The following is a 16,445-nucleotide window of genomic DNA, read 5'->3' on the forward strand; positions in this document are numbered from 1 at the left end:
AAACATTTTTAAAGATTTAAGAAAAAATAAGTAGATGAAAAACCTTACATAAATCTTACAGGTATTAGAATGTAGTGCATAGGGGGAAGAGGGTGGCTGTAGAGTGGTGGAAGTTGCACTCACACCTCCCAGGCCTCAGCTTGAATTACAACTAAAATGTAGAGCAAGCCACCTGAATCACTGCCTGAAGACTAGGTGAACAGAAGTCTTATAATCAAGGCTTTACAGAAGAAGCCACATGGAGACTGGTAGGAAGAGCGAAGACACAAACAGGGCTGGCCCCTTACTCACGTTCAGTGGCTGAGAATCCAGAGGGATATCTCAGCTGCAAAGGCTCCCCCTGAGGAACATGGGGTCTGAACCCCACCCGGGCTCCCACAGCTGGAGCACCAGAGCCAGGAAGAGAAGCCTACATCTGGCTGTGAAAATAGGTGAGGATTCTGTCCCCCAGGGAGAGACAAGAGTCTGCTATAAATCCAGGTGCCCTCTTAAAGGGGCAGCACAAAATCTCATTTGCAACTACTCACTTTGGGCTCTGGCACAGGGAGGACAGATGGAGTGGACTGGAGTTGTGTGAGGACATACTGAATTGTGTGGCTCTGGGGAGAGAGTTTAAGAAACAGCCACCAGGGTCCCTCTCCCACACCACCCACAGATGTCATCATTGCCGAGTCAAGCACTCCCCTCCAAACTGCCGTGGCCTGGGGTGACTGCACTAGCCTCATCCTCCTGACACCCTGTCACCCACCCTGACGAGATTACACCGGCAGAAGAGTCTGCTTCCTGAGCCTGTGGTACAGAATTTCTCAAAGACATAGTGAAGGTGAACTCAGAGAGAGTCAGCAACAAAGTGTATGGCTCTGGGGCAGAGACCAATTTTCCTCCCCTGCACAGCATGCTAGAGCAGGTGGAAACAGTCCCCCTCCCCCCCAATCCCAGGGGGGAGTTCCACTAGCCCCACCAGGAAAGAGCCACTAGCTCCACCCTCCTGACTCCCGGTGGCCCTGCCCTGACAAGCTTGCTCTCTGCAATGTTGTCAGTGGGCTGTGGCCATCCTGGCCCCACGGTGCAGATGAGTCTCTATGAAGTGTGAGCCGATGCTGAGGAAAACGGAGTTGTGTGGCTCTGGGTGGGGCCCAGTTTTCCCTCACACACCACACCTGCACCAGTCTTCCTGTGCAGAGCTCTCCCTGCACATCACCAACGCTTGGTCTGTTTTGGCCTGATGAACACTGCTGGCTTCACCTGGATGAATCGCTGAGACCCTGTCCCACCACAGAGGTCTGCAGGCACCTGGCAGGTGGCAGCTAACTTTGGAGCACCTGAGACTCAAACCCAGTACTGCCACCAAGTTTGAACCCATATCAGTCTGGTGAACACCACCAGGACCTACCTGGTGACTCACTGAGAGCATCCTTCACAAAACTCATGTAGCACTAGAGGCTCTTTCAGTGACTGTGCCTAACAGGCAGCTGGCAGATTAAGGTGGTTTTAGGGGAGACCTGGGTCTGAAATGCCCTTGGGTTCAGTACTTGTGGAAACCTGACTTAGGAGACAGATTGGCCCCTCCAACAAACAGCCAGGCCCAGCAGAGGCAGCCAAAAACTGTGGGTTGCTTTGTAGCTTCAAACATCTGGACAACATCCAATGTAACAAACAGGTAGCCCAGGGCTGGTCAAAGGTAACGCCTGATGTAGATGTGTACTTACTGGAGTACCTGCAAAGTAGTCACAGAACCAACAAATCCAGTGGTTCAGACCACATCAGAGAATGACCCAATTAGCACCATATGCGGCACATATAAAGAGAGGTCTCGGCAGGCATCAGACACTAGTGGGGCAATTTCAGCACTGTGGAGTCAGCTCTCACACAGTAGCTCATACATTGCAGTTGGAGTCAATCCTCATAGCCAGGCAGAGGGATAACCCCAACAAGGAATGGGCCAACACCAACAAGATTAAACCATTACAGAAATCATAACCCACACAAGGGACATTCAGGTGATCAGGGAGACTGATTCACTGAGAAACCTACTACATAAGTTCCCAATACAAAAACTGGGAGGCATAGCAGATCTACCTAATACACAGACACAAGTGCAGAAAGGCTGACAAAATGGGGAGTTAGAAAGATTCCCCAAATGAAAGAATAGGAGAAATTCCCAGTAAAAGAACTCAATAAAATGGAGGCAAGCAAGCTACCAGATATAGAATCCAAAACAATGGTTATAAGGATGCTCAAGAAACTCAGTAAGAATTTTAACAAAGAGCTAGCCAGCATATAAAAGGATATAGAAAGCATAAAAATGAGCAGTAAGATATGAAGAATACAATATCTGAAATGAAGAATACAGTGGAAGGAATCAGCAACAGCAAGCTAGTTGAAGCAGATCAAATTTGCCATTTGGAAGATAAGATAGTAGAAAACACACAACCAGAGCAGGGAAAAAATAAAACACCACAAACAGAATTTTAAAAAATGAAGATAGTCTAAGGGACATCTGGGACAACATCAAGTCTAACAACAGCTGCATCACAGGGGCCCCAGAGGAAGAAAAGAGAAAGCAAGAAATCAGGACCTATTTGAGGAAATAATGGTTGAATATTTTGCTAAAGTGGTGAAAGAAAAAAACACTCAAATCCAGGAAGCACAGAGTGCCAACAAGATGAACACAAAGAGGCCCACATCAAGACACTTAATTAAAATGCCAAAGGTTAAAGACAAAGAAAACATTAAAAGTAACAAGACAAAGACAGTTACCTACAAGGAGCTCCTATAAGACTGTGAGATAATTTCTAAAGGGAAACATTCCAGATTTGAAGGAAATAGCATGAAATATTTAAAGTGATAAAAAGCAAGGACTTATAACTAAGACTGTTATACTCAGCAAGGCTTTCATTTAAAATTGAAGAAGAAATAAAGAGCTTCCTAGATAAGAAAAAGCTAACAGAGTTCATTACCAGCAAATAAATAATACCTGAAATTTTAAATGGCCTTTTTTAAGAAGAAGAAAGGAGCGGGGAAAAAAGAACACACTTTTAAAGAATAAAATGGCAATAAATATGTACTAATCAATAATGATTTTAAATGTAAATCAATTAAATGCTGCAATCAAAAGACACAGGGTAGCTGAATGGATAAGAAAACAAGACCCATATATATGCCGTCTATAAGAGACACACCTCAGAACAAAACAGACAAAAGGAAAGGTATAGGAAACATTTTTATGCAAATGGACACACAAAAAAGCTGGGGTAGCAATACGTATGTCACAAAAAATAAACTTTTAAACAAAAGACTATAATAACAAAGAGCCCTGGCCAGTGTGTCTCAGTTGTTTGGGCATCATCCCATGATAGAACAGGAGGTTGCCAGTTTGATTCCAGGGCATGTACCAGGGCACATGCCTGGGTTGCTGCCTCCAGTCCTGGTAGGGGGTATCGGGTATACAGAAGGCAGCCAATCGCTGTTGTGCTCTCACATTGATTCTTTTTCTCTCTTTCCCTCTCCCTTCCTCTCTCTTTCTCAAAAGCTAATAAACTATTTTTTTAATGAGACAAAGAAGGACATTGCATAATAATAGAAGTATCAATCCAAGAAGAGGATACAAACCCTTATAAATATGTATGCACCCAACATAGGAGCACATAAATATATAAAGCAAATCTCGATGGACATAATAGGAAAGATCAACAGTAATATAGTCATAGTAGAGAATTTTAACACCCCATTGACATCAGTGGATAGATCTTCAAAACAAAAAAAGTCAACAAGGAAAGAGTCGCTTTAAATGACAAACTGAACCTGATGGATTTAACAGATATTTTTAGAGCATTTTACCCCAAAGCTACAGAATATACATTCTTTTCAAGTGTACATGGAACACTTTTTAGGACAGAGCACATGTTATCAAACAAAGCAAGTCTCATGAATTCAAGAAGATTGAAACCATATCAAGCTTCCTCCCTGACTCCAATGGTATGACACTAGAAATCAATTACAAGAAAAAAATTAAAAATACACAAACATTGGGAGGCTAAATAACATGTCACCAAAAAGTTAATGGGCTAACAATGAGATTAAGGAAGAAATCAAAAGTTACTTTGAAACAAATGAAAATGAACACACGACATTCTAAAATCTATGAGCCACAGCAAAAGCACTTCTAAGAGGAACATTCATAGCAATATGGGTCTACCTTAAGAAGTAGGAAAAATCTCAGTTAAACAATCTAACCTTACACTTAAAGGAACTGAAAAAAAGCAACAAACAGAGCCCAAAGTGAGTAGAAAGAAGGAAATAATTAAGACCAGAGTGGAAATAAACAAAATATAAACTAAAAAACAATAACACAAAAGATTAAAAAAAATCAAAAGCTCATTCATTCAAAAGATAAAAGAAATAGATAAATCTTTAACAAGACTCATCAAGAAAAAAAGAGAGGACCCAAATAAATAAAATCAGAAACAAAAGATAAGTAACAAATTACACTTATAAATGCAAAGACTTATAAAAAGTATTATGTCAACAAATTGGACAACCTGAAAGAAATAGATAAATTGCTAGAAACATACAATTTTCAAAACTGAACCAAAAAGAAACAGAAAATCTGAACAGACCATTTACAAGTAATGAAAGTAAGTAGTAATAAAAGCAGAAACTACAAGATAACCAAAGTCTTGGACTTGATGGCTTCACAGGTGAATTTTACCAAATATTTAAAGAAGAAATAACCTCTATCCTTCTCAAATTATTTTTAAAAAAACTCAAAAGGAGGGAAGACTCCCAAGCTTATTTTATGAAGCAAGCATTATATTAATTCCAAAAACAGATAAAGTTACTGCAAAGAAATAAAATTAAAGGCCAATGTTCCTGATGAACATAAATGCAAAAATTCTCAACAAAATATTACCAAACTGAATCCAGCAATATATTAAAAAGATCATACACCATGATCATGTGAGACTTATCCCTGGGATACAAGGTTGGTATAATATCCACAAATCAATTAACATGATACACCACATAAAAATGAAGTAAAAATATTATATGATCATATCAACAGATGCAGAAAAAGTATTTGACAAAATCCAGCATCCATTTTTGTTAAAAAACTTTCAGAAAAGTGGAAATAAATAGAACATACCTGAACATAATAAAAGCCATAAATGACAAACCCACAGCCAATATCATACTCAAAAGAGAAAAACTAAAAGTGTTTTACTTAAAATCAGGAAAAAGACAAGGATGACAGCTTTCACCACTCGTATTTAACATAGTACTGGAAGTCCTAGTCACAGCAATCAGACAAGAGGAAAAATATAAAGGCAACCAAATTGTAAAGGGAGAAGTAAAACTGTCATTATTTGCAGAGGACACGATATTATATATAAAGAATAAAGACTACACCAAAAAACTAATAGAACTGATAAACGAATTCAGTAAAGTAGCAAGATACAAAATAAATACCCAGATCAGTTGCATTTTTATTCACCAATAATGAACTATCAGAAAGGGAATCTAAGAAAATAATCCCATTTATAATTACATTTTTAAAATACCTGGGAATAAATCTAACCAAGGAGTTAAAAGCCCTTTACTCATAAAATTATAAGATCCTGAAAAAAAGAATTGAAGAAGATACAAATAAATGGAAGCATACCCAGTGTTTATAAATAGAAAGAATTAACATCATTAAAATGTGCATACTACCAAAGTATTCTATAGAGTCAATGCAATTCCCATTAAATTACCAATGGCCTATATCACAGAACTAGAAGAAATTAATCTAAAATTTATATGGAATCACAAAATACACCAAGTAGCCAAAGCAATCTTGAGAAAAAAGAACAAAGTTGGCAGTATATATTTAATATCAAACTATGGTAAATGGCTATAGTAATCAAAACATCATGATACTGGCATAAAAATAGAGCTATCGATCAATCAAACAGAACATAGAGCCAATAAATAAAACCACATCTATCTGGTCAATTAATATTTGACACAAAGAAGGCAAGAACATTCAATGGGGTAAAGATGGTCTATTCACTAAATAGTGTTGGGAAAATAAGACAGATACATGCAAATATGAAACTGGATCACCTTCTTACACCATATATAAGGAAAAACTCAAAATGGATGAAAGACTTAAATGTTAGACTCAAAACCATAAAACTCCTGGAAGAAAGCATGCAGTAATATCTCTGATATTTCTCTTAGTAATTTTTTATATAGCTTCTCAAGCAAAGGAAACAAAAGAAAAAATAAACAAATGGAACTACATCAAACTAAAAAGTTTTTGCACAGCAAAGGAGACCATCAATATAACAAAAAGACAACTTACTGAATGGGAGAACATATTCACTAATGAGATATCCTTTAAGGGGTTAATATAGAAAATTTATAAAGAACTCATTCTACTCAACACCAAATAAACAAACAATCCAATTAAAAAATTGGCAGAGGGCCTGAGTAGATCTTCTCCAAAGAGGACATACAGATGGCCAATAGACATATAAAAAGAACCCAACATCACTAATTGTCAGAGAAATGACAATGGAAACCACAATGAGGTGTTACCTCACTACTGTCGGAATGATGATCATCAATAGATGTACAAAACACAGTGTTGGCAAGGACATGGAAAAAAGGGAACCCTTGTGCATTTTGGTGAGAAAGACAATTGATGTAGCCACTATGGGTCCTCAAAAAATTAAAAATGAACCTGCCTTATGATCCAGAAATTCCACTTCTGGGAATATATCTGAAGAACCCTAATATACTAATTTGAAAGAATTCATGTACCCTATGTTCATTGCAGTGTTATTTACAATAGCCAAGATATGGAAGCAACCCAACTGACCATCACCCGAGGATATTTTTATTGATTTTAGAGAGAGAGGAAGGGGGAGAGAGAGAGAAACTTTGATTGGTTGCCTCCCGTACGCACCCGACTGGGAATCGAACCTGAACCTAGGTATGTGCCCTGATCAAGAATTGAATCTTTTGGTACTATACGGGATGACACTCCAACCAACTGAGCCACCAGCCAGGGCTAAAATTGCTATTTTAAATATAGCAAATATATTATTAAAATCAACAGTGACTGCAGCAATTATTTAGAACTTAGACTAATAAAATATTTGGGGCAGAAAAAGTATTTCATTGCTGACATCTTGAATTGCTACTGAGTTTAAGCTGTGTTTATTCATGTTTTTAAATTGGACATCCTCCCTTATAGCTTGTACCCAGGCTGTCAACGTCCACCATCCATGCTTGGTGGTACGGGTGCAGATGGAGAGAGTGGGGTGGTTTGGTGAGTCACGTAGGGCTGGACAGTATGGGACTCCGTCATGACTGAATGTGGGCAGTAAAGGAGGGGAAAGAAAGAAAAACCAACCCTTCCTGAATACTGACCACTGCCTAGTACACTGCAGATCTGTGCACCTGTCTCAAAATAACCCAGTGCTCTCTGCTAGGCAGCTGGTGGCTGCAACAAAACACATTAAGAGTAAGACTGTGGCTGAGAGGAATGACCAGGTCTCCAGAGGGAAGACGGGACAGCTGAGGGTGCACATCCTGCTGGGGCACTTCTGGCTCCTGGGCTGGGGCTCAGAGAGGGCAGGAGTGTGTGCAGACCTGGGGTATGGGTTAAAGAGACAGGAGTATGCCCACAGGAGTGCCCAGGAGAACAGTGGACCAAGGCCCTGTGCTCCTTCACCCGGTCACTTTCTGCTCCCAGAATTCTTCCAGTCATAAAGATTGAAAGATAAATTATGTAAAATTCTGTTTCCCCCAAACACCAGGGTAAAACCTGCTAAGACTGTGCCTTCAAAGAGAAAGCCTTAAAAGCATTACTCAAGCAAATCCTCTTCCTGAAGACGAGACTTTTCTTTAGACAGAAGAAGGCGCCTCTTTTCCCAGCACTGAGCGTGGGGAGTCTCCTGACCTCATCATTTCTGCTGTTGAAATGCTAACCCTTCCTCTGTTCTCTGCCAGCAACATGCCTCTGGGCCCAGCGGGCTGCACCTGGGGACACTGGAAGGATAAGAAAGCAGCCGTCCTTCCCAATGGCTCCCCTGGGCCGGCCTCCAGGAGTGCTGACACCTCCATCCCCTCTGTACTAGAATGCAGTAAGGGAGGTTCAAACAGATAATCAAGCCACAACAATGAAGACGAACAGCAGTTGGCAGGCCGCTGGACGCTCCGCTCGGTGCAGCTGTGGAAGAGAGATCAGCGCCCAGATGGAACAAGGGTTTTCATTCTTGGCTGCGTGTTCAGATCACCTGGCCAGCATCAGCAAGTGACAGCAGCAAACATGAAGACCGGGCTCCACTCCAGGCCTTGGGAAGGGCCCGGCACGGGACTTGCTTATGGGGAAATTCTGTACAGTGGCTCTCACGTGTACCTGGTGCTGCTCAAGTGAGCCTCCAGGAAACACAGAGAAGTCACATCACGTGGCTTTCGTTGTGTGGTGACTCCCGTGCCTTAAACCTTCAGTGGCCTCTCAGGATGATAAGGACATAGTCAAGCTTTTCCCTGGCCCACAGGCTATCAGACACTGAGTTCCCCCACCCCCATTCCTGGTTTGGCCTTGCCTCAACTATACAACTTCCTTCCTCCTCCTATGCCCAGTATGTCCCTCCAGGGGGTCACCCTCTTGGCCAAGAACATACTCCCCTGCCTCTTGTGTGGCTCAGTTCTCATCCCTCAGCCTGGGATGAACCGCTCCCTGTCAGGCAGGCCTTCTCAAACACTCCTTTCAACAGAGTGCACGTTAGCTGTTCCCTTCACAGCACTTACCACAATCCTCTATTATCCTGTTATTGGCCCGTTAGCTTGTTTATTGTCTGGTTCTGGCTTCTAGTCGTCAGGCTGTTCCAAGGCAAGGATCGTGTCTTTCTCACTGTTCTTTTTCCTACAGAATATGTACTGCAGATATTCAATAAGCTTTCTACTCTGTAAAACCCCACCATCTTCCTCTCCTCTGAGAAGTAAAGACAGAGACCAGCAGGCAGGAACTTCTCGATGTACTTTCCCTCCTGCAAACAGCCCTATCTGTGCCCTTTTGCTCTTGGTAAGGCGACTCTCCTTATCTACTGGCTCCTTTTAAGGCGCTGGTTCTGACGTTGTGGGTTTCAGGATCACCTAGCAGGCTTGGCAAAATGCAGGGTGCTGGGCTCTCCTCCCCTCCAGGCTCAGGGTTAGTAGGTCTGGATGCAGTGGCCTGGGCTCCCGCGCTGTCCCTGGGGGATGCCAGTGCTGTTGACACTGGGAACTTCTGCTTCAAGCGCGTAGTTCTACCTGGTGTCTTAATTCCTGTTTTCCCTTTCCCTTCGACTTCTCACCTGGATTGGTTGTCTGCTGTTAGCATTTAAATACATATATATTCTTCATTTTTAAAAACTTAAAAACAAACAAAAAGATAAACTTCTATCCAAACTCAATCACCCATCCTTCCCAGTCCTCCGTCCTGAGAGCTGAGGTTGGCTGAGGTCAAAACGCTCAGCTCGGCTTGCAGGGCCCATGAAGAGCCATGGTTACCTGCCTCACTGGGCCCTTGTCATCCGTCAGACTGCAATTCTCTGCCTTCTTGTCCGTGCTGGTTCTTCTAAGACCTTCAGGCATTTTCTATTCCGTATGAATCCCCACCTCTCTATTTACTCGTTCTTTGTGAATGGCCTTGACTACTTCTTATCAGAGAATATGGAAACCACTAGAAGGCTTCAACTGCCAATCATCCTGCTACCCCACAAAGTCTGAAAGCACCTTCCCTGTCTTCACCTTCTGCAGGATGAACCCCTCCCACTCCCATAGAGGTCTTTTAGGCTCATGAGTACAGTTCTGACCCGGACCTGTTACTTTCCATTTTTCCAAGGACCCTGGTATGAATTCATGGGGGATGGTGTTTAGAAGCCAAGTGCTAGGCACTGGAGGAGCCCTCTGCTACTGGATTGTAATTGTTCTAGGTGTTTTCAGTGGACAGCTCTAGGAAATACATATCTTCTTAAAAAGTTATATGTTCATCCTGATACATACAATTCAAGTCAGCAGGTTTTTACTTAAGCCCGTTGGTCTTCATCTTAAACGATGCTAACATAATTAATCATTTGCTAGATCCCACAATATTCACACACCTGTCTCAGAATAAAACCAGCTACACAAGGAAATGATTTCTGAAAACCATTTAAGAGTTGTGAGTTTTGTTGTCCTTAAGTTACAATCTAGTTGGAATGTAGAATCAAAGGATTGCATCTTAAAGTTTTTCGGAAAAGTTGTTTATACATTTAGAGTAATCTTTTTCACTTTATTTTGGATTTATAGGAAGTATTTTTGAATTTAATTTTGTTTTTTTAATATTGTGAAATATATAATTGCAAATCTATAACACGTGGTCATTAGATAACTCCAACAGCTAATCTTATTCCCTTCACTCTATTAACTCCCTCCCAATTTAAAAATAATTATAATTTATTCTTTTTGTATTGTAATTATGAACTATGTATATGTTTATATACACACATTTGTATCACTGTCCTTTCTTAGATAAATGGTAACACATTATAGACGCTTTTCTCTACTTTATGTCCTCACTTAATAAGTGACCATCCACATCGTAGTGTATATAGAAATATATTATTAAAATCAACAGTGACTACATGCATGCATGTATAATAGTTTATTAAGCTATTTCCATATTGATAGACAGTGGGTTGTTTGCAGGCATGTTTTTTTCTGTTATAAATAGTAATGTAATGAAGACCTTTGAACACAGTTGTTTTTGTATTTCTGCTCATGCACCATAGGATAGAACCCTAGAAGTAAAATTGCTGAGTCAAAAGATAAATTCATATTCAGTTTCACTGGATTGCCAAGTTCCCCTCCATAGTGTCTGTGTAATTTCACATTCTCAGTAGGGTTACATGAAAACACCTCTTCAAAACCTGGTCAATAGAGTAAGTTTTCAAACTTTGAAACTTTTTCTAAACTCAGTGTACTTTTGTGTTTCTCTTATGAGTGAGTTGAAAAGCCATTTGCACTGTGTGTGTGTGTGTGTGTGTGTGTGAATTATCCTATTTAGATCTTTATTCTATGAGGTGATTTCTTCTGTTTTTAGAAGTTCCTCTTTAATTAACCCTCTTTGATATAAATTGTGTTTTTCCCAATTTATCTTTTCTCTTTTTACTTTGCTTGTTTCCTATCTTTGTAAGTTTTTGTGCAATCAAATTTATCAATCTTCCCTTTTATTGCATCTGGAGTTTGAATCATGCAGAGTTAGAATTTTTTTCTCCACTTCAAAGTTATAACGTGATTTACCCTTGTTGTTTTTCTATTTGTATCATGGTTTTGCTTGTTTAAAGAGCTAGCCCTTCAAACTTTCTTCATTTCCGCAATTCCTATGTGCTCCCATGTCATTTCAGCCAGGTCTCCTGGCCCCCTTCCCAGGCACCACCCCGATTTTATCATCCCTTCCCCATGCCTCAGTGGCACCAAATGCTTGCCCCTACCTCACCATTGCTACTTTGTTTTGAATTCTGTTTATTTTCCTTTATTCCTCCTTAAGGAGGGCATTCTGCTTTGCATCTTTGAATCTCTGGTGCGTGTGATATATTTTTTTTAGGGTAGGTATTCACTAAATGCTTTTGAATGCATGAGTAAATGGATTTTTTTTTTTTGCAAAAATGCTGAGAGCATGAAACTGCTTATTTCACGCTGTTGCAGTCACCACAAGTTCTATTCCACTTCTGCCAGAACTAGGCGTTTGACCCTGAACCTTGAACATTTAACTTCTCTCTGTTCACGCTTAGCTATCCTTAGATGTAGAATGAGATTATTGGAATAAGTAACGTTTCTGAGTCATAAAAATCTGCTATTCTGGGCTCTGTGTCAAATGATCTCAGCTCTATCCATCCAGAACATACATTGCAGCCCATTTCTGGGGGGAAATAGCCTGACTTTCCTGTCTGCGTCTTGGAGAGATTTTTCTTCGCGATTTGGGACAATAAGAACATCTGCCCGGAGGAAGCCGGGCTGGAGCGAGGGGCGGCTGCGCTTGGTTTTCCAGTCATTTGTGACTTGATTGTTTCCAGCAACACGACTTTTGTGCCACTGCCTGGCACACACAGCTGGCAGCGACACAGCAGCTGCTTACGAACACACTCACTGGCATCGGCAGAATGTGGATTCCATTCTCAAATCACCGAGCTGGACAGTCTGGCTCATGCCCAGGAAGAAGTCTGATTTTGCCAAGCCCAAGCTCTGGCGGCTTGATCTGCAGAGCTTCAGGGCGTGAAAGGGGGGGGGGGGTGTGAGCCAGCCAGCACTCTGCGGCCTCTGCCCAGGAAGCAGGTTCCTCAGGCCAAAGTGCAGGGAAGAGAAGGGCAGGGCCCAGCTACCTGAAGGGCTGCCTGCAGCCACAGGGGTGCTGAGACACACCCCTCCTATCCCATGCATCTGCAAGGGTTCCTAAGGATTCCAGGAAAATCATGATTAATTTCATTTATTTCCCCATTCAGCTTCTACGTACTCGTGGATTTATCATAAACTAGGCTCTGTTTTGAACTGGGAATAAAATTACAAGAACTGGAAGGCAGATAGAGTTGAAAGCTTTAGAGTAGTGGTCCTGAAACTTGGACGCACAGGCCATGTAGGGAAGGAGGGGAACGAGTGCTGTCCGGTATGACATCACTCGCAGCTGTCCTGCTCCCTCTGAATCTGACCAGGGCAGGTGCCAGGGCCTGGGATAATGCCATCAATGGCTATCCTGGGTGCTCTGGGTCAGGGACAGTGGCCAGGACTGTGGAGATTTGGGGACCTTCTCGGGTCTGGGAGAGCGTCAGGGCATGGGTGACAGTGATGATGTTGAGGGCCATCTCCAGAGGGTGCCGCTCACAGCTCTGGTTTCTCTCCAGGAATTCTCAGGGAAGGCCAAGCTCCATGAGCACCTGTGAGGCGCCCCTGAAAGTGCTGCTCGTCTAGAGCACCCGCACCTGTGGAGGCTTATCTGCTCCCTAGGGTTGCTCTGGACTCACTCCACAGGGGCCAGTCACCCAGTGCCCATGCTGACTGTCTCTCCTTCCGCCATGCCAGCCTGACCACCCAGCCCTCAGCCTTGCTGTGAGCACCTGCCCTCTGCCTGCCGGGGACCTGAGCAGGAGACAGCAGCCTGGGAGGCCCCATGGCGGTCTAGCGGGATGGGCTCAGGTCCCCTCACTTGTTCTGGGCTGCTCTGTTCTATCGGTCATGCTTCAGGCCGACGTCAGCAGGCTCAGGCAGTGCGCATGCCTCTCTTTACAGCCCCGACACATGGCCCTCAGAGCTGGTGTGAGCACAGGCCCTCGGGCAGGGGCCAGGCCACCTCACAGGATGGCAGCCCAGGGGCTGAGAGTGGCTTCTTAACAGGGATTGACTTTCTAGTTCCACAGTGCGGACCAACAGGGCAGAGGAAAAGGGGTGTCCACCTCAGAGTAAAGAAGGATCCAGTGCAAGGACCCGAGCCTGAAAGGACCTGGCAAGCCTGGTCTGCTGTGAGCCTGCTTGTGCTTTGTGTGTGGAGGCCAACAAAGCTGAATAAAACACTTGTGAAGACACTGAGAGAAAGTCACACACAGACGTGGAAAGCTCAGTGACCACCTGTGGTTGAAAGGCCGCCTCAAGGCAGAGGGGCCCCAGGCCAGGCCAAGTCCACGGACTGGAGCAGGCAGGGAAGCACAGCACCGTCCATGCAGCACACACCCCATCACAGGCTTCCTCTCGTGGTGGCCTACACCCACCCACAGGCAGGGCGGGCCGTGTGGACCCAGGGGCATAACCACGCCCACAGGCCAAGCTGGACAGGTCTCAGGTCCTCTGAATTTTGAACTTCATTCCCAAAGTGCTCCCGGGCCCCGTGCTGCTTGCAGAACCCAGTCCAGGCTCTGAGCCTCCTGCACTTGGTCCCACCGGCCTCCTGGCGCCCCTCCTGCCACGTGTCTCCACAGGCAGGCTCACAGCAGGCCATGCTTGCACGGCCTTTCAGGCTCGGGTCCTTGTGCTGGATCCTCCTTACTCTGAAGTGGACACCCCTTTTCCTCTGCCCCGATAGTCCCCCCTTCATTGTTAATGACCAGCCCAATGTCACCTCCACAGAAACTCTTCTGTAGCATCCTGTCTCTAACGTCTCAGCTACATGAGGTCTTTCTTCCTGGCATTTGAACTGCACTCTGTGTTAATTGTATCTCACGGTATTTCACACTGTATTTGTTAGATGGCTAAACCGCCTATGGCTCCCTAACTCAGTCCGACCCTCCTAGTCCTGGAAGCTGGCTTGAGGCCTGGCCCAGAGTCAGGGCTCAGCAGGTGGGGAAATGTGTGAGTGACTGCAAGAATAAGGGAGTGAAAGTACAAGTTTAGTTTTCAGAAATGTGATGGGGAAGCTTCGCATCCAGAAACCATTTGTCTGGGGAATTGCTGGGTATGGTGTCTATGGTAACTGCAGAATTAATTGTCACCATGGAAACTTCTAGAAACACTAGCCCTGACTCTTGACCCCTGGAGGGAGGAGGATGTGTGCCTCAACTTGGAGAGGATGGAGCCGAGGTTCGTCATTGCTCCCCAGGGTGGTGACACAAGTGTCCGAGTGTCCCTGCACATCTGTGCTGTAGGCAGGCGGTGGCCCGGCATACCGAGAGTCCCTCCCTGGATTTGGAGAAGTTCAGACACCCTCGTTTATTGTTCATACCTTCGTGTTTTCTGAGAAAAATCCTGGATTGAAGCCTTGTTGCCTTCCCTGGAGCCTTGGGGTCCGCAGCATGTGGCTGACACCCTCACTTGGTGGCTGCACAGGGAGGGGTCCCCAAGCTTCCGGGTGTCCCCACCTTTTCTGATCTGCCTGATATATGGGCCCTGGGACACACCTGTGAACAAAGAAAAATGCAAGACGATGTGGTTATAAGAACACTGAGAACCAACAAGAGGTGCAGCAACAGCTTGAGGAGGGTCAAACGGGCCCAACTCCATTCCTAGGAGGGTGGGTTCTCCTCACGGGATCACTCAGAGGCAGGAGTTTGTGTGGGTGACCCCAGGCCGGGCACCTCACCACTCTGAGAGTTAGATTTCTTTCCCCATAAAAGGGGCGCTGTCTATCTAATCCAGACTATGGCTCTCGATCCTAACTCAGCCGCACTCCCTCAGTCCTGGAAACTGGCTTGAGGCCTGGCCCAGAGTCAGGGCTCAGCAGGTGAAGACACTAGTACGAAGCCCTGCCCTGTTCCTCCCGGGATTGTGATGGAGGAAAACTAATGTGAACTGAGATGCTTTTCTAGACAAGGGAGAGCTCTGCAAACGCTAGCCATCCTCAGTGAGAAATGGCAAGGCTATTCTGGAACTGCAGGGTTTGGCCTAGACGCTGGGGTCTGGAACTCTCTCTCTAAAGCAGATGGAAAGACACATTTTTTTAAGTTAGGGAATAACCACAAAAATGGAGAAAGCATGTCTGCTTCCTGATGTGCGAGTGCCTGCTGGAATCTGCAGGCCTCCTGTCAGTTTTGAACATAAATATGAATTGATCCTGCGCTTACCCTGTTTAGCAAATTCCATTTTGAAGTTGATTTCACGCAGACAATGATTATTCGTTTACTAATTTGATCCGGGTCCCTGTGCTTTTCCTTCACAGGGTAAGTGGGGACCTGCTGCTGTGCAGACGCCCCGAGCGCATCTGGGCTCGGCAGCTTAGGAGAAGTCAGAGATATTCTAGCTCTGATATTCTAGCTTGCACGCCAGCTGCTGTTAGTGTGAGGTTGTCGGCAGATCCAAGGGGGATATTTTCAGAAAGGAGATGTGGAAAAGGTTGAGAAAACCCAGGCTTTGCTGTGCAGCTTTGTTTACTTAGACAGGGACCCTGCAGACATCTTTGCCGAAGGCCCAGGCAACCTGGGCAGCCCTGCCAGATTCCAGAGTCGCTCCCCACGCTCACCCGCCAGGCTCAGCTGCCCAGAGTCGGTCAGAACCCCTTGTCATGTCCTGGGTGGGGGAGGATCCATCTCAACTTCTCAGGCGGGGTTTCCCAAGAGGAGCATTTAAATGCCCACCAGAGGCTCAGGCATCCGGAGGTCTGTCCTCCAGGGTTGTACTTCTTTCCGGGGAGTTCGTCTTTTCTTGCCTTTAAGGGAATAGTCTAGCAATCTATAGTTAATAAGTGGGCTTAAACATATCCTAACTTCTGTATAGCTGGCTACTTTGCCTCCCAAAGGTTTTCTAGGATTTTCAATATCTACTAGAGGCCCAGTGCATGAATTCATGCACAGGTGGGGTTCCGTTGGCTGGACCCCATTGGGGCAAATCGAGGCCGGGTCTGTCAGGAGGAGGAGACAGTGGGAGGTTGGCTGGCCGGCCTGCCCCTGATTAGGGCCGGTTGTGTGAAGGGGCCACAGGCAATTAAGGCTATGGCCCTGCTCCTGCTTGGG

This window comes from Myotis lucifugus, unplaced genomic scaffold, assembly GCF_000147115.1.
Source record: "Myotis lucifugus unplaced genomic scaffold, Myoluc2.0 scaffold_206, whole genome shotgun sequence".
Lineage (NCBI taxonomy): Eukaryota > Metazoa > Chordata > Mammalia > Chiroptera > Vespertilionidae > Myotis > Myotis lucifugus.